The sequence below is a fragment of the Panulirus ornatus genome, chromosome 29 (assembly GCF_036320965.1).
Source record: "Panulirus ornatus isolate Po-2019 chromosome 29, ASM3632096v1, whole genome shotgun sequence".
In the NCBI taxonomy this organism is placed as follows: domain Eukaryota; kingdom Metazoa; phylum Arthropoda; class Malacostraca; order Decapoda; family Palinuridae; genus Panulirus; species Panulirus ornatus.
In genome coordinates, this window is record NC_092252.1 from 17,237,756 (window position 1) to 17,264,611 (window position 26,856).

Genomic DNA, 26,856 nt, shown 5'->3' on the forward strand with positions numbered 1-26,856 from the left:
CATCTCATTAACGCTGTTTACATATATACCCAACCCCAAGCCACGTACCCAATTTATCTACTAACCACAATGGGAGGACGAACATTTGGGTTGACTGTGGACCGACTGGCGCAACCAGGATTCGAATCTATGGCCTCAACGACCCCTGGCTTGCCCGTGAATGCGTCACGGTCAGCGACGCTAACCGCTCCACCACGGAGGCCCGTAAACCTACCCAAGTAAGATGATAAAGAGGAGGAGGAGATGGAGGACGATTGACATCACATCGCCGGAGGAAGAGATTCCCTAGAAGGTGGAGTCGGGAGCTGCTTTCAAGGTGATTAACTTGAGTCTCCCAGTGGAAATCAACGAGGAGGCAACAGCCAAATCTCTGGTGCTCAATTGGCACAGCTATAAAGAGCTTAAATTTTCCCGTTGCATTATAATCTCGGTGGCTTCTAACTGCACAGGGCTAGAGAGTCCAGGATGGTCTAGAGAGCGGACAGCAACAGCTGGGAGGAGAGGAGATAACCTAAGTGAAACTGACCAGCGACGAGAAGGCGACAAAGACGATCCTGCTGGGTACTGTGAGTGTGAGTCATCCCATCAGCGTGTTGGAGAGGCTGACGCAGGTGCTACGGCCGGAAGGGAGGAGGACTCTGGACAGGGACAACAACAGCTTCAGCTACGAAACGACCCTGAATTAGGTAAGGAGATGTGGTAAAGAGAGTGATGGCAGGAGACAGTGGAGATGTGGGGGACTTGTTGAAACACCGACTGTTCATTTCAAGAGACGGTGAGGTTATCCAGGTGTCAGAGCCAGGTGTAAATACTGGGGGAGGTGTGTAGACTGTAGCTCAGAGCAACACCAGATGGAACACTGCATGGAAAAAGTGACCAAATGGGAGGCGGTGCAACTTGTATGACCCAGCTGCTCTCAGGTGATCATTAGGCCTTGGATATGTCCACTGAGGCCTCGAGCAAAGCTTCAGAGACAGAGCGAGACTCCATGAGACACCAGGTTATCAATGCCTCATCTCGGACTGGGTCGAACCGCCCCAGCAGCTTCATCTGAACCCCTGAAGTGCACCAGACCCTGACCCACCACTCACGGCAAAGAAAATTCAGACGAAAGTTCGCAAAACCTCCACCCAGCTTTATGTGGCGCTGCAGCTCGGTGATCTAACTCGACTCCTCGACCAGTGGTCTAGAAGTTATACTGATATACCCTATCGAGAAACAAACACGTTTCGTATGAGTAAACTTCAACAACTGTGAGTCAGGCACACAGTATGGAGAAGGCCCTAGAAGCAGAACACCAAGATGACTATCCTTCTGCAGGAAAGTCCAACTGTTTTTGGATCCTTCTAAGGAAGAGGTTAAAACCATAGGTGAGGAATGCGTCCATCTATAGTAGGAGTGTCGGAGACTAAGGGTGTTAATGTCTGTTAATGTTATCATGAAAACCACTCCACATTTCGGGCTATGACCTTCACTCACGATTTCGCTGAAGAGACGCGTGTAAGTGATCATTCTAACACCCACCTTACTCGCTCCCCTCCAAACTTTGATGTCATCTGGCTCAAGACTTGTCTTCCTATCATCAATGGCTTTTGTTGTTAGTAATTTTCCTGTCTCTATAGACAAAGGTCCAACAACTGTCTTCGATCTTCGATTACCTAATTACCTGTCACCGAGCGGAGACAACCCACTCATCATCGAGATGAGATCCTCGATGCAGTACATTTCACTGTGCACCATAGGGAATGGTTGAATACCTCCCATGATACAGATGGTATGGGTTGAAAACCCTCACAATTCTCATTCCAAATGACCTGAAGCAGGTTATCAACCACCCTTCCATATTCTCAGACCATGATGACCAGGCTCTCCTAATACTCTCGACCCGTCTCGCAGTAGATACACAGTCTCTCCTTCACTTGGTTTATGATACAATAATATTTTAGATAGTGTTCTGAAGCGCTACCTCACTAACGCGGGAAATGGCGAATATGTGTGAAAGAAATTAAGATATCTTTTAACTCCCGTACTTTCTTCAATGGCTGTCCTCTTTAAGCACCAGTATTCGCACTATTTTTTTTTTTTTTTTTTTGCCACTCGACTAACATAGGAAGAGCCTTTTTTTCTTCCTTCTTTCCTTCCCTCTTTTTCTCAGAAGAAGATTACTGCTCTCCGCTTAGCGAAGAGTCGACGTGAGAAGTGGACTGCTCCAGGTAGAGACTTAACTAATCCGATAGGAAAGAAAAAATTGTATTATGACAGAAATGGAAGCATACGACGCGTCTATCCATAGGACTTGAATCTCTTATTTCAGTCCATAGTTCAGCCTTTACTGTTCTTAGAGTATTTGGTCGCGAAACCACCAGCCAGAGGTGCTGGAACTGTATAACGAAAAAACTCCCTTCCTTTCACCTGCATTTAGATTTTGCATCACTGTCTGGAGTCACTGTCGATATGTCATTCCTTAGTCAAGCTACAGCCCCCAGGCATGTACGAGTTGTGCTTTTTTTTTATTTCATCTGTTTTCTGGACGCCACACATCTTTCCAATCTTACAAACACCAGTTCCACATACGACAAGATCCCTTGTGCACAAGGTGCACCTCCCATACTGACTTCACAGTTGTGCAGATGTCGTTGTGGGATAAGTCCTCCCACAACGACATCTTGACCTGCGTTCCCATCTAGTGGATGTGGCCAACTTCCTAAGCTCTGCAGGAGCCCCTTAAAAGGGAATGCTTGGGCTTCTAGAAATTCATCCCGTGAATGGAGGGACATCCTTCACTAGATAAGAAAACAAATACGAACTTGTGTCATTGCCATTTGTCTTCACGACGCACGACGGACGCCCGGTAGTGCTGCTGCAGGACCAAGCATGGTGGACGTGGCTGATGCACCTTTATTGATGCCTCGTCCGTCGTGCGGCTCATCGCCCTCCCTCCCTCACGTCACGCACCTCATTACGAAGACCTGCAGAATTCAGTTCCCAGCTAACATTGTAGAACGTGAAAAAAATTTTCCCCAGGAAATAGTTTCCTGCATAACAAGAGAGACAAGAAAACGATAACTCAACATTCCGACCAACGCTAAGACCCGTAACTACACCCAGACGACATCTCCGACGCTCAGACTCGCCGAAATGAAAGTTGGGCGGCTGCGAGGATGCTCAAAACTTCGGGCAAAAGTTCCAGACAAAATGCCATGTATCGTGAGCCTGTTACGGCAACCATCCTCCCCCCCCCCGCGCCTCTCTCTCTCTCTCTCTCTCTCTCTCTCTCTCTCTCTCTCTCCCTCCGCCGGCGACATGTCCCCTTCTCTCTCTCTCTCTCTCTCTCTCTCTCTCTCCCCGCCGGCGACATGTCTCCTTCTCCCCCCCCCCTCTCTCTCTCTCTCTCTCTCTCTCTCTATCCCTCCGCGGCCAAATGTACTACAGTTGCGTGCTCCTCCTCCCGCTATCGGATCCCTCCCGCTCAAGCCCTGAGGTCACACGCAGCGGGACATGGTTGAGGCTCCTGTGACGTGTTGTTGAATAATAGATCGAGACCAGACGACACATACACAATAACTCTTAGGTCAACCAATGGAGAGTTTAGGGTGTAGAGTCACACAAGACCACATCACTTTAATACTCTCTACCATACTGTAGGGTCGAGGATATCCGACCCTTGCTCATCTGGCCGTACACATTCTTGTGGACATCGGAGGCAGAGGACAGTCTCCTTGTACATAACTACAAGCATGAGAAATGATGATGATGATAACAGAGGGTGACATAGTTACGGTCGTTGGCTAGGGAGGGGAGGGGACGAATCTGGGGGAGTTGAAGACTCTGGGGAGGGTGTGTTCGTCCGAGATATTTCTCAGGGGTGTGGTGAAGAACAGGAGGAAGTTTACGAAGCTAACAGGAGAGTAATGGATGAACGTAAGAAATGTGATGCGTAACAGCAAATCGTAATTGACGTTCCAGTACACAAACTCTATATAACAATTCGTATTACAATCAAGTTCGCAGAATGTTAGAACTTTCCTATTTTCTCATTCACGTTTTACTGTAATGATGAATAGCACTTTATGCAATGGAAACTTATCCAAGAGCTGCGAGTTAAGCAGTGGAGGTGCAAGGGTAGCAGTGTGGCCAGTGGAAGCCAAGGGCAGCAAGACAACCACTGGAGGTCCAAGTGCAGAAGTGTGGCTAGTGGAAGCCAAGGGCAGCAAGTGGAGGTGAAGGGCAGCAGCTTAACCCCTTAAGGGTGGCAAGTTATCCAGTAGAAGCCAAGGGCTTCATCTTAATCATTGGGGGTTAAGGGAAGTTCAGTTTGAGCTCTTGAGGGCTGCTGGTGTGTGTGTGTGTGTGTGTGTGTGTGTGTGTGTCAGCCCTGGGTACAGGAAGAGCTTGTTATGAAGACGGACAGCTGGGGTGGGTGTGGGCCTGGGTCTGCCACAGACGCTCGCTCACATCACCAAGCTTTCCCGTTGTCCTTCATCGAATCTGATGAATTACCTTTTGTGTGGGAATTTGATGATATCTAGTTTGCCCCTAAGTTACGTTAGTTATATTATCAAAAAGTTATAACCGTTATCGATGGTGAAAATAGTTTATGGGTTGATTTCTATCATTACAATAATATCTTAATTTACGTAAAGGAGTGTATGTTACATTTGATCCCACTCAACATTTTGTACAATTCCATGACAAGCGAATCTACATTTCTGTCATTCTGTGTTTGTATCTATCTATCATATATCTGTCTATCTATCTATTCATCTGTCTATCTCTGTCTATTGTCTGTCTGCCTGTCAGCCTATCTATCTATCTATCTATCTCTCTGTCTGTCAATCTGTCTGTGTACCATTACTTCCATTCCCACCTACAAGGAGTGGATGAGGCTCATGCAGTCAGGCACTGTCTGTGTGGTAGTTAACGCCACAATATCTAGGGTCCTGCCCCCAGTCACCCCAGAGTATGGAGAGCCAGCTCCCTGGAGCCGACATGATCCCCTGACAAGATCATCTGGACAAGAATTCAAATCTCCAGAATAGAAATATGAATTATATTTGACTGGCGATTTCCTCTCGGATTGAAACAGCATTTAACAAATACATTTCTTTTTCTCTTTTTTTTGTATCAGTGTCAGATAGTGTTATCTTTTCATTCCAGAGATTATCTTAATGATCTTATTTAAAACAGCTTTGGCACACGCTCTCCTGGTTTATGACTGCCAGTTCAAACATAACCGAACGCGTAAAACACAAGCTAGGACCACAAAATACAAACTCACAAAAACACACATACGCACAGAACCCCACGAGTATAAAACTCCCGACCCGTACAGTACAATGCGATATTTACACCTACTTCAACACACATGATACACGAGCTGTAGGGATCTGTGTGAGATAAAGACTTGGGAATCGATCTTGTACTTAACTAGCTGCCAGACCTGCGCCTCAGGAGAACTGTGAAGGAGACAAAGTGTCTACTGGCACACATGAGAGTATCATCCAAGTATATGGATAAGGAAGTATTCAGCAAAACTGTTCACATCTGACATTAGGTCATTTTGATCTCTCTTTCTTTCCTTACACCTCGCAGCTTTAGAACTCTCTACTTTCACTTCCTCCAAATTTCGTAAATACTTTTCTTGTCTCGTTTTTTCCCTTTCATTAACCATTTTATATTTCAATGGAGGCCCGGCCTTGATGTGGACTTCTGGCCATGACTGGAACTTTCAACGAAAATAGGTTCGTTTGGTCACCTCGCTTAAAGAAGCAGAAAGAAATCATAGAGAAGGTCTCGAGGAGGGCAGAAAGAATGGTACATCCGAATTACAATGTGTGTGTGTGTGTGTGTGTGTGTGTGTGTGTGTGTGCGTGAGGAGGGAGGGGCTAGAGGCCGTAGATCTGTCACCACTGAAGGGAAAAGAGTAAAGAGTGATACTGATCACGACCATTTAATTAAGTTCTTAAACCACACCAGTTGGACGATGTTAACAGTGAACAATGCCTTCGAGGAAGTCTGCAAAGATGAAACAACCAGAGAGCGGAATGTGGACTGAGGCGAGAGACTCGTGATATGATATGTAAAAAGAAGGACTTTGATCATTATTACTAGAGTGGTGGACGAATGGAATAAGCATTCAAACGTTTAAAAAAGTGTATGATAGTAAAGCTCTTGAGATGGGGCTCCACGAGTGTAGAACCCCCTTCCTCCCTTACTGTGATATACAGATTAAGGTAATGAAATATAGGCAATAACGTATATTACCAACACTATGCACAAGTTCACAGTTTAAACGTACATACATTATATGAAAGTAAGGTCGTATATTATCACCAAATCCTCCGTTTTCAAAATTCATTAAGATTTTCCATTTTCTACACGTATATACATATAGCCGTCTGGTTCAGTCATGTGCTGAAAGAGGAGCTCCATGCACTGAGCGTACACGGCTGCTCAGGAGGAGGTAGTGGTGTCACTGTGAACCACGACCTTGGAAAGGCAATTGTGCACAATACGTACACTGTACAATGCCTACGGTGCATAGTACTGACGGTACTCAGTACCTATAGTACAAAATACCTAGACAGCACCTGATACCTACAGTACACGGTACCCACTGTACCTACTGTTCCCAGACTGCAACGCGACCAGGGCGCACGACCATATGACCTGGACGCATGATTGCACGACCTGGACGCACGACCTTTTACGACCCGGACGCGCAACTGTACGAACTAACACAGCCATAGAACTTCAGAGAGTAGAAATATCAAACCCTTTCTCCGTTATTGACTTCCATCAGTATCTTTCGATCGTGGTTGATTTTAAACCAATCATAAATCTTGTAGCCTCCCACACCCCCACATACACCACACTAGCAGGTGTGTCTGGGAAATGTAATCTCGCAGGTGTGGGAAATGTAATCGTCATTCGCAAGGTAATTCACAACACAATCAACACTGCAACACAATGGCCACTGGCCAGTGTGTCGATGCCACACTTATTTTCAGAAATGAACCGAAAAAAAATACTAAAATCCTATGACAGACGAATTCTACAGTTGGACAAATTTACGAAGGTTCATTTTCCGCTTCATCTGGGATAATCGAGGCTCTATTGTCCCATAAACAAACCGTGTGATCACGACTCGCTGCAAAAAAACTATCGTCAAATTATCCACAAAAAAAAAATATTCCATTTTCCCTCAAACGTTGGGCGAGCCAGAAGCAGCAGCAGGTTATGTAATGCGCTTCGTCCCATCATTGTCATGTGTCCGTCAGTCATGCGTCTGGCATTCATGTGTCTGTTAGTCATGCGTCTGGCATTCATGTGTCTGTTAGTCATGCGTCTGGCATTCATGTGGCCGTTAGTCATGCGCCTGGCATTCATGTGTCCGTTAGTCATGCGCCTGGCATTCATGTGTCCGTTAGTCATGCGTCTGGCATTCATGTGGCCGTTAGTCATGCGTCTGGCATTCATGTGGCCGTTAGTCATGCGTCTGGCATTCATGTGGCCGTTAGTCATACGTCTGGCATTCATGTGGCCATTAGTCATGCGCCTGGCATTCATGTGTCCGTTAGTCATGCGCCTGGCATTCATGTGGCCGTTAGTCATACGTCTGGCATTCATGTTTCTGTTAGTCATGCGTCTGGCATTCATGTGTCCGTTAGTCATGCGCCTGGCATTCATGTGTCCATTAGTCATGCGTCTGGCATTCATGTGTCCGTTAGTCATGCGCCTGGCATTCATGTGTCCTTTAGTCATGCGCCTGGCATTCATGTGTCTGTTAGTCATGCGTCTGGCATTCATGTGTTCGTTAGTCATGCGCCTGGCATTCATGTGTCCGTTAGTCATGCGTCTGGCATTCATGTGGCCGTTAGTCATGCGCCTGGCATTCATGTGTCCGTTAGTCATGCGCCTGGCATTCATGTGGCCGTTAGTCATGCGTCTGGCATTCATGTTTCCGTTAGTCATGCGTCTGGCATTCATGTGTCCGTTAGTCATGCGCCTGGCATTCATGTGTCCATATGTCGTGCGTCTGGCATTCATGTGGCCGTTAGTCATGCGTCTGGCATTCATGTGGCCGTTAGTCATGCGCCTGGCATTCATGTGGCCGTTAGTCATGCGTCTGGCATTCATGTGGCCGTTAGTCATACGTCTGGCATTCATGTTTCCGTTAGTCATGCGTCTGGCATTCATGTGTCCGTTAGTCATGCGCCTGGCATTCATGTGTCCGTTAGTCATGCGTCTGGCCATTCATGTGTCTATATCTCGTGCGTCTGGCATTCATATCTCCTTTGGTCATGCGTCTGGCATTCATGTGTCTGTTAGTCATGCGTCTGGCATTAATGTGTTTATATCTCGTGCGTCTGGCATTCATATCTCCTTTGGTCATGCGTCTGGCATTCATGTGTCTGTTAGTCATGCGTCTGGCATTAATGTGTTTATATCTCGTGCGTCTGGCATATTCACGAATCCCACCTTCCCCATCCTCTGCAAACACCACCACAACAAACTATATTCGCGTTGTAATGACTTGACGAGCGTTAACAACAGCTCCCCCATTCCTCCCAACCCAGTCTTAAACTCCTCACAACTAGGCACACAACCATCTGAAACTAAATCCCCTAGACATGTACGAGTTACATTTGTCTGTGCCCCGGATGCAACGCGTCTCTCCAACTTTACAAAACGTTATTATCTGTGAAGACACTGAATACCTGCGCTTTAATTACCATGCCCTCGCGACACAAAGCACATAACGTCGCTACATTTCTTGATTTGTGGTCCCAACCGGTGGATGCGGTTGACTTCCTGAACACTGCTGAGCCACATTAAGTGGGTCCCAGAGGAGAAGGATTATATATATATATATATATATGTATACGAATAAAGTGTATATGAACGCGCACCTTACGAAGGGTATTCGAGTACTTAGTATTTCGAATAGTTGTTTCCTATAATACAGTCCCTTAGCCTAGCGGTTAGCATGCCTGCCTCTTGCACAAGGGGTCCCAGGTTCGAGCCTAGGCTGATCGAGCTTTGTATGATATATATATATATATGTATATATATATATATACATATATATATATATTGTTACGAACATGTTTGTATATATGTATGGTGTGTCTTTGTGTATGGTGTTGCTGCTATTTCTTGTTAGAACGAGGATTAGGGTCTTCCTCTGCTATCAGCTCTGACCTCACTTCCCTGACCGAGCCATTTGTCTTGAAATCCTGTTTATAACCAGATGACGACCAGTCCTTCAGCACCCGGACCCTTATCAGAGGCGTCAGGTCAAGTCGTGAGGCCAGCATACGGGGTATGTCATCCCGTGCATCATCGCCGCTGTCGTAAACAAGATAACAGAGGAGGTTGAGCTTCAGGAAAGATGTGGGACGGACTTAGGATCCTCCAAACCAACCTGTTTCACGGATACTCACCCTCCTCCAATCACAACTGGATCTTAGGCTCATAGCCAATCAAGTGTCACATTGTAGGGTAACAGGGCGGACGCTCGTTCTTACTTGTGATAGATACCCCTGACACCCACTGAGTCTCGATTTTCTCTCTCTAGCCCAGCGAGGTAAGTGGTGTCCTTCTGTCACAAAGCCCGTTACCCGAGTGAAGGTTGCGAGAGTGGTAATCTGCCCTTAGTATTGGATCCGTTTCATGGGAACTACAATGCGTTCCTGTCTGAGGGCTATGTTAGTAGATGTGGTGTACGACGAAAAGTCACCGTATTACGGGATTCTGGTGCACTGCAGTCCCTGATGTTGGATGGCTTGGTGCCGCGAGGAGAGTCTGGAGACCGAGTCCTGTTAGACGGGCTGTGGAGGCTCAAGGAAGCTCCACTAGTTGATGTCAGGGTAGAAACAGATCTCTTCACGGGCCATGCTCTTGTGGGGATTGTAGATAGGTTGCCTGTCTCAGGAGTGGACTTTGTGTTAGGCAATGACCCTAGCGGGTGGAAAGATGAACCGTTCCGGTGTTGCCTACGGGACCGGTGGAGTCCACGGAGGCAGCGCAGCTTGAGGAAGAGGTACCTGAGACAGTTCTCGAGTACGAAGATGCCAAGTCCATGACAGCTGGCACGGCAGGCCGTGTGCTTGAGGACATAGCCGTTGAAAAGGAGGAAGTACGTTCTCTGAGTGAGACCAGCGAGAGGAAGCTGTGTGATACCCTCTCCCCAGGTGTAGACTCCGTGGAGACGGAGGAACTGAGGACGCCTTCCGAGGATGAAATTAGGGAGAAGCTGTGTGATACCTCCTGTGCTGGTTTCGAGTCCGTGCCAGAGTCGACGGGTGAGGCTGATGCTTTGTCTCGTGGCCATTCAAGAGAGACTTAGAGACGGATGACGAGATGGCCTGAGAGACGGTCTCGACTGAGAAGCTTTGAGACGGGCGACGAGGTGTTGCCTTTATTACCCCAACCTGTACGTTCGTATTCCCGAACCTGCGTGTTCGTAGTGTGTATGATAGGGAACTTGTATGCTTAGATAAGCCTCATGGTGACCTGGGAGGTCCCAAGGGATTCCTAGATCGGTCCCACATGTACCTGTGATCCCACACATGTCAAGTCACGTGGCCAAGATTAGTGGTGCGTCGCGCAACCGACCTGCTAATTACTTCTCAGGTCCCATGGTCAAGTGACCTGGGGTCAACCACGAGGTCATACCTGGGAAAGTTCGCCCACCCATCCTGGTTGTGTCATCAGAGATGCAGGGCTGGGTCGTTAGACAGCATGAGGGCCGGATTTAAGGCCTCCTCCAGCCAATCACGTCGGGATGAGGGCGTGACAATCAGTCTTTTGACCAATCAAGGGCAATTGTGGTCATTCCGATCTATCGTAGCCATAGGTGACGGGTCAAGGCGTGGTTAGCTGTTCTTGCCTTGCTGGTCCCTCAGGTAAAAGGCTCAGAAGATCGCCTGGGGGCCGATTCCTTCAGCAGTTCCGAGCCCAGCAAGGTAATGTAGGCTTTCCCTGTCTCGAACCCCGTAGCCACCGCTGCCCTAGATTGTAAGATGTTTACTGTGTCACGTCAGGTTTAGCTAAGTGTAACGATGTATCAAAACTTGTCATATAATTGCCCAACGAATGTCTTGTCATGCTTTTATAGTCAACTTGTCATAAAGGAAAGATATTTCCTGGTCTGAAATCTTACCTGGAATGTAGAATGTGGAATATTGAAGATTAAGTGTTAGCGAAAGTGTTTGTACCTAATCAATTTGCTTGCCATCTTGTATTCTCTATTCTTGTATTATATGTAGAGTTAACCCTGGTGTTTGTTTTGATTCCATAACGTTAATGTAGCGTCATCCAGTGTGTATAATGAACATAATTGACGGTCCTTCCCAGAAAGATTCGTAACATAAGAATTGGCGACCCTGCCAGGATATTTCTTGTAACGTAACAATTGGCGACCTTGCCAGGATAAGTATAGAGTTCGTAACAATATATATATATATATATATATATATATATATATATATATATATATATATATATATATATATATATATATATATCTGTGTGTGTGTGTGTGTGTGCTGGAAATGAGATGTTTGAGGACAATATGTGGTGTGAGGTGGTTTGATCGAGTAAGTAATGATAGGGTAAGAGAGATGTGTGGTAATAAAAGAGTGGTTGAGAGAGCAGAAGAGGGTGTTTTGAAATGGTTTGGTCACAAGGAGAGAATGAATGAGGAAAGATTGACAGAGGATATATGTGTCAGAAGTGGAGGGAACGAGAGAAGTGGGAGATCAAATTGGAGATGGAAAGACTGAGTGAAAAAGATTTTGAGTGATCGGGGCCTGATCATGCAGGAGGGTGAAAGGTGTGCAAGGAATAGAGTGAATTGGAACGATGTGGTATACCGGGGTCGACGTGCTGTCAGTGGATTAAACCAGGGCATATGAAGCGTCTGGGGTAAATCATGGAAAGTTTTGTGGGGCCTGTATGTGGAAAGGGAGCTGTGGTTTCGGTGCATTATACATGACAGCTAGAGGCTGAATGTGAACGAATGTGGCCTTAGTTGTCTTTTCCTAGCGATACCTCGCGCACATGCGGCCGGAGGGGGCTGTCATTTCATGTGTGGCGGGGTGGCGACGGAATGAATAAAGAGCAGACAGTATGAATTAGGTACATGGGTATATATGTATATGTCTGTGTGTGTATATATATATGTATACGTTGAGATGTATAGGTATGTATATGTGCGTGTGTGGACGTGTATGTATATACATGTGTATTGGATGGGTTGGGCCATTCTTTCGTCTGTTTCTTTATCGCTACCTCGCTAACGCGGGAGACAGCGACAAAGTATGATGAAATGAATATATATATATACATAGGTACAGTAGGGTTGAGAGTCAAGTCAATTGGGAGGTAAGTCTGAATGGAGAAAAACTGGAGGAAGTAAAGTGTTTTAGATATCTGCGAGTGGATCTGGCAGCGGATGGAACCATGGAAGCGGAAGTGGATCATAGGGTGGGGGAGGGGGCGAAAATCCTGGGAGCCTTGAAGAATGTGTGGAAGTCGAGAACAGTATCTCGGAAAGCATAAATGGGTATGTTTGAAGGGATAGTGGTTCCAACAATGTTGTATGGTTGCGAGGCATGGGCTATGGATAGAGTTGTGCGCAGGAGGGTGGATGTGCTGGAAATGAGATGTTTGAGAACAATGTGTGGTGTGAGGTGGTTTGATCGAGTAAGTAACGTAAGGGTAAGAGAGATGTGTGGAAATAAAAAGAGCGTGGTTGAGAGAGCAGAAGAGGGTGTTTTGAAATGGTTTGGGCACATGGAGAGAATGAGTGAGGAAAGATTGACCAAGAGGATATATGTGTCGGAGGTGGAGGGAACGAGGAGAAGTGGGAGACCAAATTGGAGGTGGAAAGATGGAGTGAAAAAGATTTTGTGTGATCGGGGCCTGAACATGCAGGAGGGTGAAAGGAGGGCAAGGAATAGAGTGAATTGGATGGATGTGGTATACCGGGGTTGACGTGCTGTCAGTGGATTGAATTAGGGCATGTGAAGCGTCTGGGGTAAACCATGGAAAGCTGTGTAGGTATGTATATTTGCGTGTGTGGACGTAGATAGATAGATAGATAGATAAATAGAAATAGATGAAGATAGAGAAATGAATACAGATAGACAGAGAAACAGATAGATAGATAGATAGATAGATCAATCAGAGTGTAACATTTGCGATTTGTTTGGGTAAAACTAACCACCACAGGTATCACATGCAATCATAACTGTTACCACTGCATATTACAGTCAAGGAGCAGTAGTGGTGGTGGTGCTGCTGATGGCTGTGCAGCAAGTGACAGGAGCCGAGGCCTGGAACAGCAGCAGCAGCAGTAGTCGTGCTGCCGGCCGATGGCTGGAGCAGGAGACAAGGAGCCGACTCCTCTCTACACCGTCCTAAACTTTCCATTTCCTATTACCAGAGGTAAGTGAAAATCGTGTTGCCAAATCTGAAATTCGGAGAGTAATTTCCCTGGGGAAAGTGCGCGCGCGTGTGTGTGTGTATGTATTGACGTCAACATTGGGGAGGCCTGCTACTGTTCCTACAAAAAGGAGGAAAAATATAACTCCACTTCCATCCTAAAACAGAATAATTTGGGCCCCTGCTAATGAATATCACATTACCAATCGCTCTTCAGCAAATCTCTGCTGGAATCTAGTTACCATGGACACAGGCGGAGTTCCCTCCTGCTGTCACAGTGAGGCGAGTGAGCCCTGGAAATAACTATTGATTACAGTACTCGAGGATGAATGATTATGGGGCAAGATAGAGTCATCAGCACACTCTTCCGAGACTGAAGACAAAGCGGAACACTCACTACTTTACCTGGCAATACGTTGATTAGAAAGATTGAGGCGTCCACAGGTCACATGAGTTTGTTGTCCTTCTCTCTTAAGATGGTTGTAAGGAAATACAACTCAGCTTGGGCTCGTTCTTTCAATAGCCATCCCTTGTATCCTCATTTGTCACGATAGGTGATGAATGTATATATAAATGTACTGCAAGAGGTAAACCTATGGGGAGTAGCAGTGTGCTTTCAGAAGTGGTAGAGGATGTGTGTGGATCAGATGTTTGCTTTGAAGAATGTGTGTGAGAAATACTGAGAAAAACAGATGGATTTGAATGTGGCATTTATGGATCTGGAGAAGGCATATGATAGGGTTGATAGAGATGGTTTGTGGAAATTCTTAAGAATATACAGGTGCGGGAGGTCACTTGCTAGAAGTAGTGAGAAGTTTTTATCAAAAGTGTAAGGCATGTGTACGAGTAGGAAGAGAGGAGAGTGATTGGTTCCCAGTGAAGGTCGGTCTGCGGCAGGGGTGTGTGGTGTCATCATGGTTGTTTAATTTGTTTATGGCTGAGGTGGTGAGGGAGGTAAGTGCAAGAATTTCGGAGGGAGAGGCGAGTACGCAGTCAGTTGGGGATGAGAGGGCTGGGGAAGTGAGTCAGTTGTTGTTCACCTATGATACAGCTCTAGTGACTGATTCGAGTGCGAAGATGCAGAAGTTGGTGACTGAGTTTGGAAGAGTGTGTGAAAAGAAAAAGTTGAGAGTAAATGTGAATAAAAGCAAGTTTATTAGGCTCAGTAGGGTTGAGGGCCAAGTTACTTAGGATGTAAGTTTGAATGGAGAAAAACTGGAGGAAGTGAAGTGTTTTAGATCTCTGGGAGTGGACTTAGCAGCGAATGGAACCAAAGGGTGGGAGAAGCGGCGAGAGTTCTAGGGAGCGATGAAGAATGTGTGGAGAGAACGTGATCTCATGGAGCAAAAATGGGTATGTTTGAAACAGTAGGAGTTCCAACAGTATTATATGGTTTGCGAGGTATGAGTTATAGATAGGACTATGTGGAGGAGGGTGGAATGTGTTGGAAATGAAATGTTTAAGGACAATAAATGGTGTGGGGAGGTTTGATCAAGTAAGTTATAAAAGGGTAAGAGGGATGAATGGAAATAAAGAGGGTGTTTGAGAGAGCAAAAGAGGGTGTATTGAAATGATTTGGACATATAGAGAGAATGAGTGAGGATAGGTTGACAAAAGGGATATATGTGTCAGAGATGAAGGGAACAAGGAGAAGCGGGAGACCAAATTGGAGGTGGAAGGATGGAGTGAAAAAGATTCTGAGCGATTGAAGCCTGAACATGAAGGAGGGTGAAAGGCGAGCACGGAACAGAGTGAATTGGAACGTTGTGGTATGCTAGGGTTAACGTGTCGTCAGTGGACTGAACCAGGGCATGCGAAATGTCTGGGGTAAACCATGGAAAGGTCTGTAGGGCCTGGATGTGGATAGGGAGATGTGGTTTTGGTGCATTACACATGACAGGTGCCTCGCTGAAGCAGGGAGCGGCGATGTTGTGGAACGGGGTGGCATTGAGAATGGATAAAGGCGAGTATATATATATATATATATATATATATATATATATATATATATATATATATATATATATATGGTCTTCCTTCATCTGTTTCTTGATGTTGTGTTAGCCAGACGTACCGTCTGTACCGGTGTTGTGTTAGCCACACGTACCGTCTGTACCGGTGTTGTGCACAACATATTATTCCAGGCGGCCAGCCTCGTCATGGCTCAGACTCGCCAACAATTACTACCTGGTGGTAAGTTAATTCTACCGGCGGGAGGGGAAAGGGGATGGGAGGAGGTGTAGGAGGAGTGAGTAGGAGGAGGAGGAGGAGGAGGAGGGGGGGGGGGGACAAGGAGGAGGCGGTAGGAGGAGGAGGAGTGGGAGAATTATACCTTTTTTTTTCCCTCTCTGAATGTGGGGAGTTACCGAGTTGGCAACAGTTTTTAAGGAACTTGTTACGTGACGTCTTGATATTTTCCCTTCCTCCTCTTTTCCTCCTCCTCCCCCTCCTCGAGTCTGTCTATTTGAAACCTGGGTGTTAGAGGTTTGTATATTCTATGAAGGTGCGCGTTCATATGCACTTTGTTCGTATATATATATATATATATATATATATATATATATATATATATATATATATATATATATATATATATTTTTTTTTTTTTTTCTTTTTTTTTTTTTTTGCTTTGTCGCTGTCTCCCGCGTTTGCGAGGTAGCGCAAGGAAACAGACGAAAGAAATGGCCCAACCCACCCCCATACACATGTATATACATACGTCCACACACGCAAATATACATACCTACACAGCTTTCCATGGTTTACCCCAGACGCTTCACATGCCTTGCTTCAATCCAATGACAGCACGTCAATCCCGGTATACCACATCGCTCCAATTCACTCTATTCCTTGCCCTCCTTTCACCCTCCTGCATGTTCAGGCCCCGATCACACAAAATCTTTTTCACTCCATCTTTCCACCTCCAATTTGGTCTCCCTCTTCTCCTCGTTCCCTCCACCTCCGACACGTATATCCTCTTGGTCAATCTTTCCTCACTCATTCTCTCCATGTGACCAAACCATTTCAAAACACCCTCTTCTGCTCTCTCAACCACGCTCTTTTTATTTCCACACATCTCTCTTACCCTTACGTTATTTACTCGATCAAACCACCTCACACCACACATTGTCCTTAGACATCTCATTTCCAGCACATCCATCCTCCTGCGCACAACTCTATCCATAGTCCACGCCTCGCAACCATACAACATTGTTGGAACCAATATTCCTTCAAACATACCCATTTTTGCTTTCCGAGATAATGTTCTCGACTTCCACACATTCTTCAAGGCTCCTAGAATTTTCGCCCCCTCCCCCACCCTATGATCCACTTCCGCTTCCATGGTTCCATCCGCTGCCAGATCCACTCGCAGATATCTAAAACACTTCACTTCCTCCAGTTTTTCTCCATTCAAACTCACCTCCCAATTGACTTGACCCTCAACCCTACTGTACCTAATAACCTTGCTCTTATTCACATTTACTCTTAACTTTCTTCTTTCACACACTTTACCAAACTCAGTCACCAGCTTCTGCAGTTTCTCACATGAATCAGCCACCAGCGCTGTATCATCAGCGAACAACAACTGACTCACTTCCCAAGCTCTCTCATCCCCAACAGACTTCATAGCTGCCCCTCTTTCCAGGACTCTTGCATTTACCTCCCTAACAACCCCATCCATAAACAAATTAAACAACCATGGAGACATCACACACCCCTGCCGCAAACCTACATTCACTGAGAACCAATCACTTTCCTCTCTTCCTACACGTACACATGCCTTACATCCTCGATAAAAACTTTTCACTGCTTCTAACAACTTGTCTCCCACACCATATATTCTTAATACCTTCCACAGAGCATCTCTATCAACTCTATCATATGCCTTCTCCAGATCCATAAATGCTACATACAAATCCATTTGCTTTTCTAAGTATTTCTCACATACATTCTTCAAAGCAAACACCTGATCCACACATCCTCTACCACTTCTGAAACCACACTACTCTTCCCCAATCTGATGCTCTGTACATGCCTTCACCCTCTCAATCAATACCCTCCCATATAATTTGCCAGGAATACTCAACAAACTTATACCTCTACAATTTGAGCACTCACTCTTATCCCCTTTGCTTTGTACAATGGCACTATGCACGCATTCCGCCAATCCTCAGGCACCTCACCATGAGTCGTACATACATCAAATATCCTTACCAACCAGTCTACCGTACAGTCACCCCCTTTTATAATAAATTCCACTGCAATACCATCCAAACCCGCTGCCTTGCCGGCTTTCATCTTCCGCAGAGCTTTTACTACCTCTTCTCTGTTTACCAAATCATCCTCCCTAACCCTCTCACTTTGCACACCACCTCGACCAAAACACCCTATATCTGCCACTCTATCATCGAACACATTCAACAAACCTTCAAAATACTCACTCCATCTCTTTCTCACATCACCACTACTTGTTATCACCTCCACATTAGCCCCCTTCACTGATGTTCCCATTTGTTCCCTTGTCTTACGCACTTTATTTACCTCCCTCCAAAACATCTTTTTATTCTCCCTAAAATTTAATGATACTCCCTCACCCCAACTCTCATTTGCCCTCTTTTTCACCTCTTGCACCTTTCTCTTGACCTCCTGCCTCTTTCTTTTATACATTTCCTACTCATTTGCACTATTTCCCTGCGAAAATCGTCCAAATGCCTCTCTCTTCTCTTTCACTAATAATCTTACTTCTTCATCCCACCACTCACTACCCTTTCTAATCTTCCCACCTCCCACGCTTCTCATACCACAAGCATCTTTTGCACAGCCATCACTGCTTCCATAAATACATCCCATTCCTCCTCCACTCCCCTTACGTCCTTTGTTCTCACCTTTTTCCATTCTGTTCTCAGTCTCTCCTGGTACTTCCTCACACGTCTCCTTCCCAACTCACTTACCCCCACCACTCTCTTCACCCTAACATTCTCTCTTCTTTTCTGAAAACCTCTACAAATCTTCACCTTCGCCTCCACAAGATAATGATCAGACATCCCTCCAGTTGCACCTCTCAGCACATTAACATCCAAAAGTCTCGCCTGTCAATTAACACGTAATCTAATAACGCTATCTGGCCATCTCTTCTACTTACATACGTATACTTATGTATATCTCTTTTCAAACTCGGTATTCCCAATCACCAGTCCTTTTTCAGCACATAAATCTACAAGCTCTTCACCATTTCCATTTACAACACTGAACACCCCATGTACACTAATTATTCCCTCAACTACCACATTACTCCCCTTTGCATTCAAATCACCCATCACTATAACCCGGTCTCGTGTATCAAAAGTACTAACATTCTCACTCAGCTGCTCCTAAAACACTTGCCTCTCATGATCTTTCTTCTCATGCCCAGGTGCATATGCACCAACTATCACCCATCTCTCTCCATCAACTTTCAGTTTTACCCATGTCAATCTAGAGTTTACTTTTTTACACTCTATCACATACTCCCACCACTCCTGTTTCAGGAGGAGTGCTACTCCTTCCCTTGCTCTTGTCCTCTCACTACTCCCAAGACATTCCCAAACCACTCTTCCCCTTTACCCTTGAGCTTCGTTTCACTCAGAGCCAAAACATCCAGGTTCCTTTCCTCAAACATACTACCTATCTCTCCTTTTTTCTCATCTTGGTTACATCCACACACATTTAGACACCCCAATCTGAGCTTCGATGAGGAGAAGCACTCCCCACGTGACTCCTTCTTCTGTTCCCCGTTTAGAAAGTTACAGTACAAGGAGGGGAGGGTTTCTAGCCCTCCTGCTCCGTCCCCTTTCGTCGCCTTCTACGACATTTGAGGAATGCGTGGAAGTATTCTTTCTCCCCTATCCCCGGGGATAGGGGAGAAAGAATACTTCCCACGTATTCCCTGCGTGTCGTAGAAGGCGACCAAAAGGGAAGGGAGCGGGGGGGGGCTAGAAATCCTCCCCTCTCTCTTTTTTTTTTTTCCAAAGGTAGGAACAGAGAAGGGGGCTGGATGAGGATGTTTCCTCAGAGGCCCAGTCCTCTGTTCTTAACGCTACCTCGCTGACGCGGGAAATGGCGAATAGTATGAAAGAAAAAAAGATATATATTCCTATGATTCCACGGGGAAAATGAAACACGATAAGTTCCCTAGTGCACTTTCGTGTGATGATCGCATATATACATGTGTGTGTGTGTGTGTGTGTGTGTGTGTGTGTGTGTGACTGTTTCATCCTTGTTCCTTTACTCCAGTGTAAAACCCAACCGCTTGCTCCCCTTAGAAATTACATTAAGACAAGGATGCCCTGAATTCGCTTTGGCAGAGAAACAACTCGGCTACAAAATGAATATTGGTGGCCGCCCGGGAAGGTATTTTTCCCTAGAACTAATATTTTTCTGTTTACTTTAAATTTGCTTCCCAAACCACCGTTGCGGTACAGTCTGTGGCAGCCGAGAGCCTTCGCGTAAACAACCGATATTCCAATATCAAGTTAGGCTGTTGTAGTTGTGAGCGGTTGTCCAACTCACAACACTCCTCCAAACAACACTAAGCGTTAGAATATTAGCTTTTAAGATCTGAAGAATAATATATTAATGATATGTGATTATAGTAACACTACGAAAATGCCAAGATTATATTATACGATTATATAAACACTACGAACATGCCAAGAATTATATGATTATATTAACACTACGAACACCCCAAGAATAATTTATATTATACATGATCGCCGTTTCCCGCATCAGCGAGGTAGCAGGAGGAAACAGACAAAGAAAAAGACTCATTCACTCATATGCACATCCACGCACCTACACGTACATATACATACATACCAACATATACACACATACATACATATACACAAACATGTATACACATGTACATATTCTTACTTGCTTGCCTTCACTCCCGGCATTGGACGGGAAACACACAACCAGGGAAGGTTTCCCGGTCTACTGTCTAGATGTATAAATCTACCTCATTGTCACCACTCGATAATTAACAAAGCGAACGCCTTAACATTAAGCGTCCTCGCCGACCCTGGACATTCTTTTCTTAACTACTGATTAATATTCTTATACTAGTCATAGTGCTTATATCGGATTGTTATTTCAATGCGGATACGCCTCAAGTTTGTGTGGTTCGATATACAAGCTCTTCCATATTCTCAGCAACATTGATGAATGCGACTACGCTTGTAATCATGAGTTGGCAACAATGCATGTGGTCCGTCCAGCTAGCGGGTGGTCTGCGCTGTGAGGCATCGTCCCGACGGTGGCCTCTTAGCAGGCCACCGTCTGCAGGTTGCGTGTCCACCTGATTCATGTGTAAGTGTATTTACAGATCCTCTGTACGGTATGATGTATGAGGGTATGAATCTTAGTTCAGTCTTTCTCTAAATTTTTGTAATGGAAAGAAACATCGAATTAGTCTGTTGGTAATCGCACAGTTCATTCCGCTAATATCTCCCGCTTTAAGGATCTTCCACCTCGGCATCTGTGACATTCCTTTGTAAAAGTATTATATTTCCCTAAAGTCAGGAGTCCCCTTTGGCTTCTCATTCAACGAAGAAAAAAAAAACTGCGACCTGCAAACCAGCAAGCAACATAAACACTGACATACCTCAACTGATTTCCCAGCTGAGCTTATGGACATGCCGCCTAGTCTGCTGTTGCTGAGGGGTATATTGAGAGAGAGCGAGACCACTGCTGCTGCACAGTTTCATAAAGTTCCCAGCGAGAATAAATTTCCCCGCGACCTGCGCCGCTATCTGGGGTGAAAATTGTGAGTTTAGGAAAACATACATTCACGAAGACTCATAAATAAAGTTAAGAAAGAGAAAGTATCGTACCGCACCTCTGAACGAGAATCTCCCAACTCATTGCCAAACGTTCCTACTTCAGCTCGGCTTCCAATCTGAAAGCAAGTGTTACGATCACATGTACTATGGATCATCTAATGGTCTAGTCTCTTTTAGGTCTTTATAATGATTATTGAAACAAATCATACACATACGCGTTTTCTTTAAGCTGTAAGAAAAGGAAGCACCCAAGGGGGATTTATTTCTTTGAAGTATTAATCTCCAACTAGGATTACCTCCTTTGCCAGTAATTTCGTTAAGGTCAAAATTAGGAGCATATCTGTTCATGATGGTCTGATTGCACAGTGGTGTAGCGGTTAGCCTCTCTGCCTGTGACGCATTCACGGGCCACTCAGGGTCGAGTGCACAGGTTCGATTCCTGGTTGCGGCTATCGGTTCACAGTCAACCCAGCTGTTCACCTCTGCATCAGTAGTGCCACATCCTTATGCTAAAGGCACGATTACTGCATTGCAACGAGGAAAAGTTAGAATTAAAGAATAATGATACGAGCAATTTATGTATTCCATGCGATTTACATATTTTGAATACAGTGGGTTCCGGGCTCTTCAATGTACGGGTCGCAACGCAAGCTTTTGTTCAGTGGGTCGCCACGTTGTAAGCAGGTATATAAATAGTAAGTGAAATGCTTTAATGATAGTAATAATGATAATGATAATAGTAATAGTAATAATAATGATAATAGTAATGATAATCAACATCCACATAGTCCACCAGTAGTCATACGAGCGTGTACGTTGTAAGGTCTTTCATCCTACGTTACGCTCTCCACCCAACGCTTTGACAGAATAGATGGTTTTGTTATAAGTAAAGTGGTTGCTGCTCCTCAGTCATCAAGTGGGGCAGCACCTGATCAAGATACACACACAGGCAGAGAGGCGTGTGTGGGAGAAGCCTCACCCTCCTCAGCCTCCCTCCCTCCTCTGAGCAGCCAGCCAGCCACGAAGAAAGTTAAGTCATGCACAAGGCAGCAGTACAGCCGTGAATTTCTGAAGTCTGGCTTTATCATGTGTGAACAGAAAAACAGGGAGAACCAAGGAGCCTCACTGTGTGTATGTTTACAGTGAAGTTCTTCTTCGAAACCAAAAGCAAATAGACATCTTGAGACATAGCTGCTGACCTCGATGGTAAACCAGTCGAATTTTTTTTCCAGATGAGAAAGATGTCTGTGAAATTTCTCAGTAAAGCAACCACTCTTAAAGACAGAGCACAACTGGGATCATATCTAGTTTCCTATCACATCGCACAAGAGAAAGTGTCATCATATACGTTACGTAGGTCCGTGAAGAACCTTGATCTGCCATCCTCCGCAGTGCGGGTCCTGATGAGAGAAGTGGACAGGCCAGATCACACGTGTGCCTCTCTAGTGATGATGCAACAGTGACGTCACGGTGGATAAGTTTTATCGCAGGGTGATTTTAGAATTTCAGCTGGTGTGACGTCACGTTCCAGTCTGCTGAAGACTTTGCTCATCAGCGGAACCAAAGTCCTCATATATCTACGTAGGTCAATCCTCTTGGTCTGTGTGAGATACGTAGGGGAAGATCACTTCATGGAAGACTTGCTCTGTTGCTTAACCTTACCCACACAAGGGTCGGAGATATACTGAGTGGTGAGTGACTGTATAGTAGTTGTGAAATACAAACTGAACTGGGCTAACTGCCAAGGAATTACAACTGATGGAAACAGCAAACATGACTGGTAAAGACAATGGGGTGATGACTACAACATCAGAGGGTGGGAGACAACCTTGCTTCATGCCACAGTGCAGCGCTGGCCGCCACAGATATGCCAGACAGTCTCACAGGTGTTCTGGATGAGGTGGTGAAAGTTATCAACATAATGAGAGGAACTTCACTTAACAGTCGGTTGTGTGAAATGTTGTGGCTGGAGATGGAAGCTGATCATTCACAACAGTTGTATCATCATACACAAGCTCGATGGCTTTCCCGTGGTAGAATTTTAACAAGGCTTTATGAGTTATGGATAGAGATTAATATTTTCCTTCTGGAGGAAAAATATCCAGCATGGTAGACTTGTTCTGCAGTGATGAGTGGGTCCTGATTGACATTTAGCCCATATTTCCTCAAAGCTAAATGAATCTAATCTGAAACTGCAAGGGAAAGAAAACGATGTATTTCGACACTGTGAGAAAGTAGATACATTTAAGAAATCAATAAAGCTGTGGCAAGCGAGCGAGGCTTGGAGTTGATCGCCAGTTTTACTACATGTTCCCAAGACTTTTACAGCATAGTGAAGAAAACAGCATCAGGGAAGAAAATCTGAAGAAAATTAAATGCGATATACAGTTACACCTTCATTCTTTGTCTGCAAGTTTTGAACAGTACTTTCCTGAAGAAATGTTACAATATATGAGAGAAAAGCTTTGAGTAAAAGACCTTTGTGCTTTTGAGAGACCAGAGGCGGCTGTTGTAGAGCTAAGCCTAACACCTGATCAAGATAATGAGCTTTATCTCACAAGTGCTACATCATTAAGTCATCATCTCTGTCATCATTGTGGATAAGTGTCTCCAAGGAATATATCCACATTTAAGTCGGGAAAGTATCTTGCTTTTGATGCCTTTTACAGCCACACACTCATGTCAAGCTGGTTTCTCAACCCTGACAAAGCTAGAGAACAAAGAAAGAAACCGACTCCATCTTACAGCCGTGTGGCGTTTCTCCTCCAGCAAGTCAGACTGGCCCAAGATAACTTGCAACAAGCTGACACACCAGCCAGGCGTTCACACTGAACGGGTTACAACAGACTTATCTTTCTCTGTTGCAGTTTACACAGTACTTCTGAATGGTTTGTTGAAATATCTTTTTCATAGATGAAATTTACATTTGCACACTTTCAACATACGCAATTATTTTAAATCCATATATGTATGTATATGCATATGTATGTATGTATATGCATATGTATGTATGTGTATATGTATATATGTATGTGTGCATTGGGAATAAGTTTTCATACCGGAGGGAGAAAGGTGCAATAGGGTCGTGAGTACACAAAATCAAACAGGGTCGCGATGCACAGAGTTTGGAGAACGCTGAGTTGCTGTTAAGTGACAGATACATGATCAAACTGCCTAGTTCTCCAGGTGTTAACGTAATTGCAGCAATCACCCCTACCACGAAATGATGTAGGCACTGTTTTCAAGCGGATTTCCTTAATAGTTCACACACACACACACACACACACACACACACACACACACACACACACACACACACACACACACACAACTGGGCCTCCGTGGTACAGTGGTGGCCCTCCAAGGGTCGGTGACAATATATGAGTTCGAATCCTGCCCCCCCCCCCTACCCCCACAGGAATCGGCCCACACCCAACCCAGGCGTTCGTCCTTCCTTCGGTTCGGATGCTTAATGACAAATGGGTACCTGGCTTACGCTTTGTGGGTGTATGTATGAATATACATATATAAACATACCGACATATATATATATATATTCGCTGTCTCCCGCGTTTGCGAGGTAGCGCAAGGAAACAGACGTAAGAAATGGCCCAACCCACCCCCATACACATGTATATACATACGTCCACACACGCAAATATACATACCTACACAGCTTTCCATGGTTTACCCAGACGCTTCACATGCCCTGATTCAATCCATTGACAGCACGTCAACCCCGGTATACCACATCGATCCAATTCACTCTATTCCTTGTCCTCCTTTCACCCTCCTGCATGTTCAGGCCCCGATCACACAAAATCTTTTTCACTCCATCTTTCCACCTCCAATTTGGTCTCCCACTTCTCCTCGTTCCCTCCACCTCCGACACATATATCCTCTTGGTCAATCTTTCCTCACTCATTCTTTCCATGTGCCCAAACCATTTCAAAACACCTTCTGCTCTCTCAACCACGCTCTTTTTATTTCCACACATCTCTCTTACCCTTACGTTACTTACTCGATCAAACCACCTCACACCACACATTGTCCTCAAACATCTCATTTCCAGCACATCCACCCTCCTGCGCACAACTCTATCCATAGCCCACGCCTCGCAACCATACAACATTGTTGGAACCACTATTCCTTCAAACATACCCATTTTTGCTTTCCGAGATAATGTTCTCGACTTCCACACATTCTTCAAGGCTCCCAGGATTTTCGCCCCCTCCCCCACCCTATGATCCACTTCCGCTTCCATGGTTCCATCCGCTGCCAGATCCACTCCCAGATATCTAAAACACCTTACTTCCTCCAGTTTTTCTCCATTCAAACTTACCTCCCAATTAACTTGACCCTCAACCCTACTGTACCTAATAACCTTGCTCTTATTCACATTTACTCTTAACTTTCTTCTTTCACACACTTTACCAAACTCAGTCACCAGCTTCTGCAGTTTCTCACATGAATCAGCCACCAGCGCTGTATCATCAGCGAACAACTGACTCACTTCCCAAGCTCTCTCATACACAACAGACCTCATACTTGCCCCTCTTTTCAAAACTCTTGCATTCACCTCCCTAACAACCCCATCCATAAACAAATTAAACAACCATGGAGACATCACACACCCCTGCCGCAAACCTACATTCACTGACAACCAAACACTTTCCTCTCTTCCTACACGTACACATGCCTTACATCCTCGATAAAAACTTTTCACTGCTTCTAACAACTTGCCTCCCACACCATATATTCTTAATACCTTCCACAGAGCATCTCTATCAGCTCTATCATATGCCTTCTCCAGATCCATAAATGCTACATACAAATCCATTTGCTTTTCTAAGTATTTCTCACATACATTCTTCAAAGCAAACACCTGATCCACACATCCTCTACCACTTCTGAAACCACACTGCTCTTCCCCAATCTGATGCTCTGTACATGCCTTCACCCTCTCAATCAATACCCTCCCATATAATTTACCAGGAATATTCAACAAACTTATACCTCTGTAATTTGAGCACTCATTCTTATCCCCTTTGCCTTTGTACAATGGCACTATGCACGCATTCCGCCAATCCTCAGGCACCTCACCATGAGTCATACATACATTAAATAACCTTACCAACCAGTCAACAGTACAGTCACCCCTTTTTTAATAAATTCCACTGCAATACCATCCAAACCTGCTGCCTTGCCGGCTTTCATCTTCCGCAAAGCTTTTACTACCTCTTCTCTGTTTACCAAATCATTTTCCCTAACCCTCTCACTTTGCACACCACCTCGACCAAAACACCCTATATCTGCCACTCTATCATCAAACACATTCAACAAACCTTCAAAATACATATGTATATATATATATATATATATATATATATATATATATATATATATATATATATATATATATATATATATATATATACAACACGAAGATATATAACATATAGAGAAACCTATGTGAGTAAAAAGGGAAGAGATGGCTGAAGGGGAAGACAGGTGGTACAAAGACCCATTGCAACGCACCAGTCGTCTGTATGGTAATTTCCAGCACCCACGTTAACCA

At 44.9% G+C, this 26,856-nt stretch overlaps 1 long non-coding RNA gene across 1 annotated transcript in view; it reads left to right on the forward strand.

The window, feature by feature from the left end:
- Positions 1-26,856, forward strand: part of LOC139758164 (uncharacterized) — a 90,611-nt gene that overhangs the window by 20,756 nt on the left and 42,999 nt on the right. The window contains exon 2 of the long non-coding RNA XR_011714775.1: positions 13,281-13,455. This is a non-coding gene — a long non-coding RNA (uncharacterized lncRNA). The remainder of the gene's footprint in view (positions 1-13,280; positions 13,456-26,856) is intronic.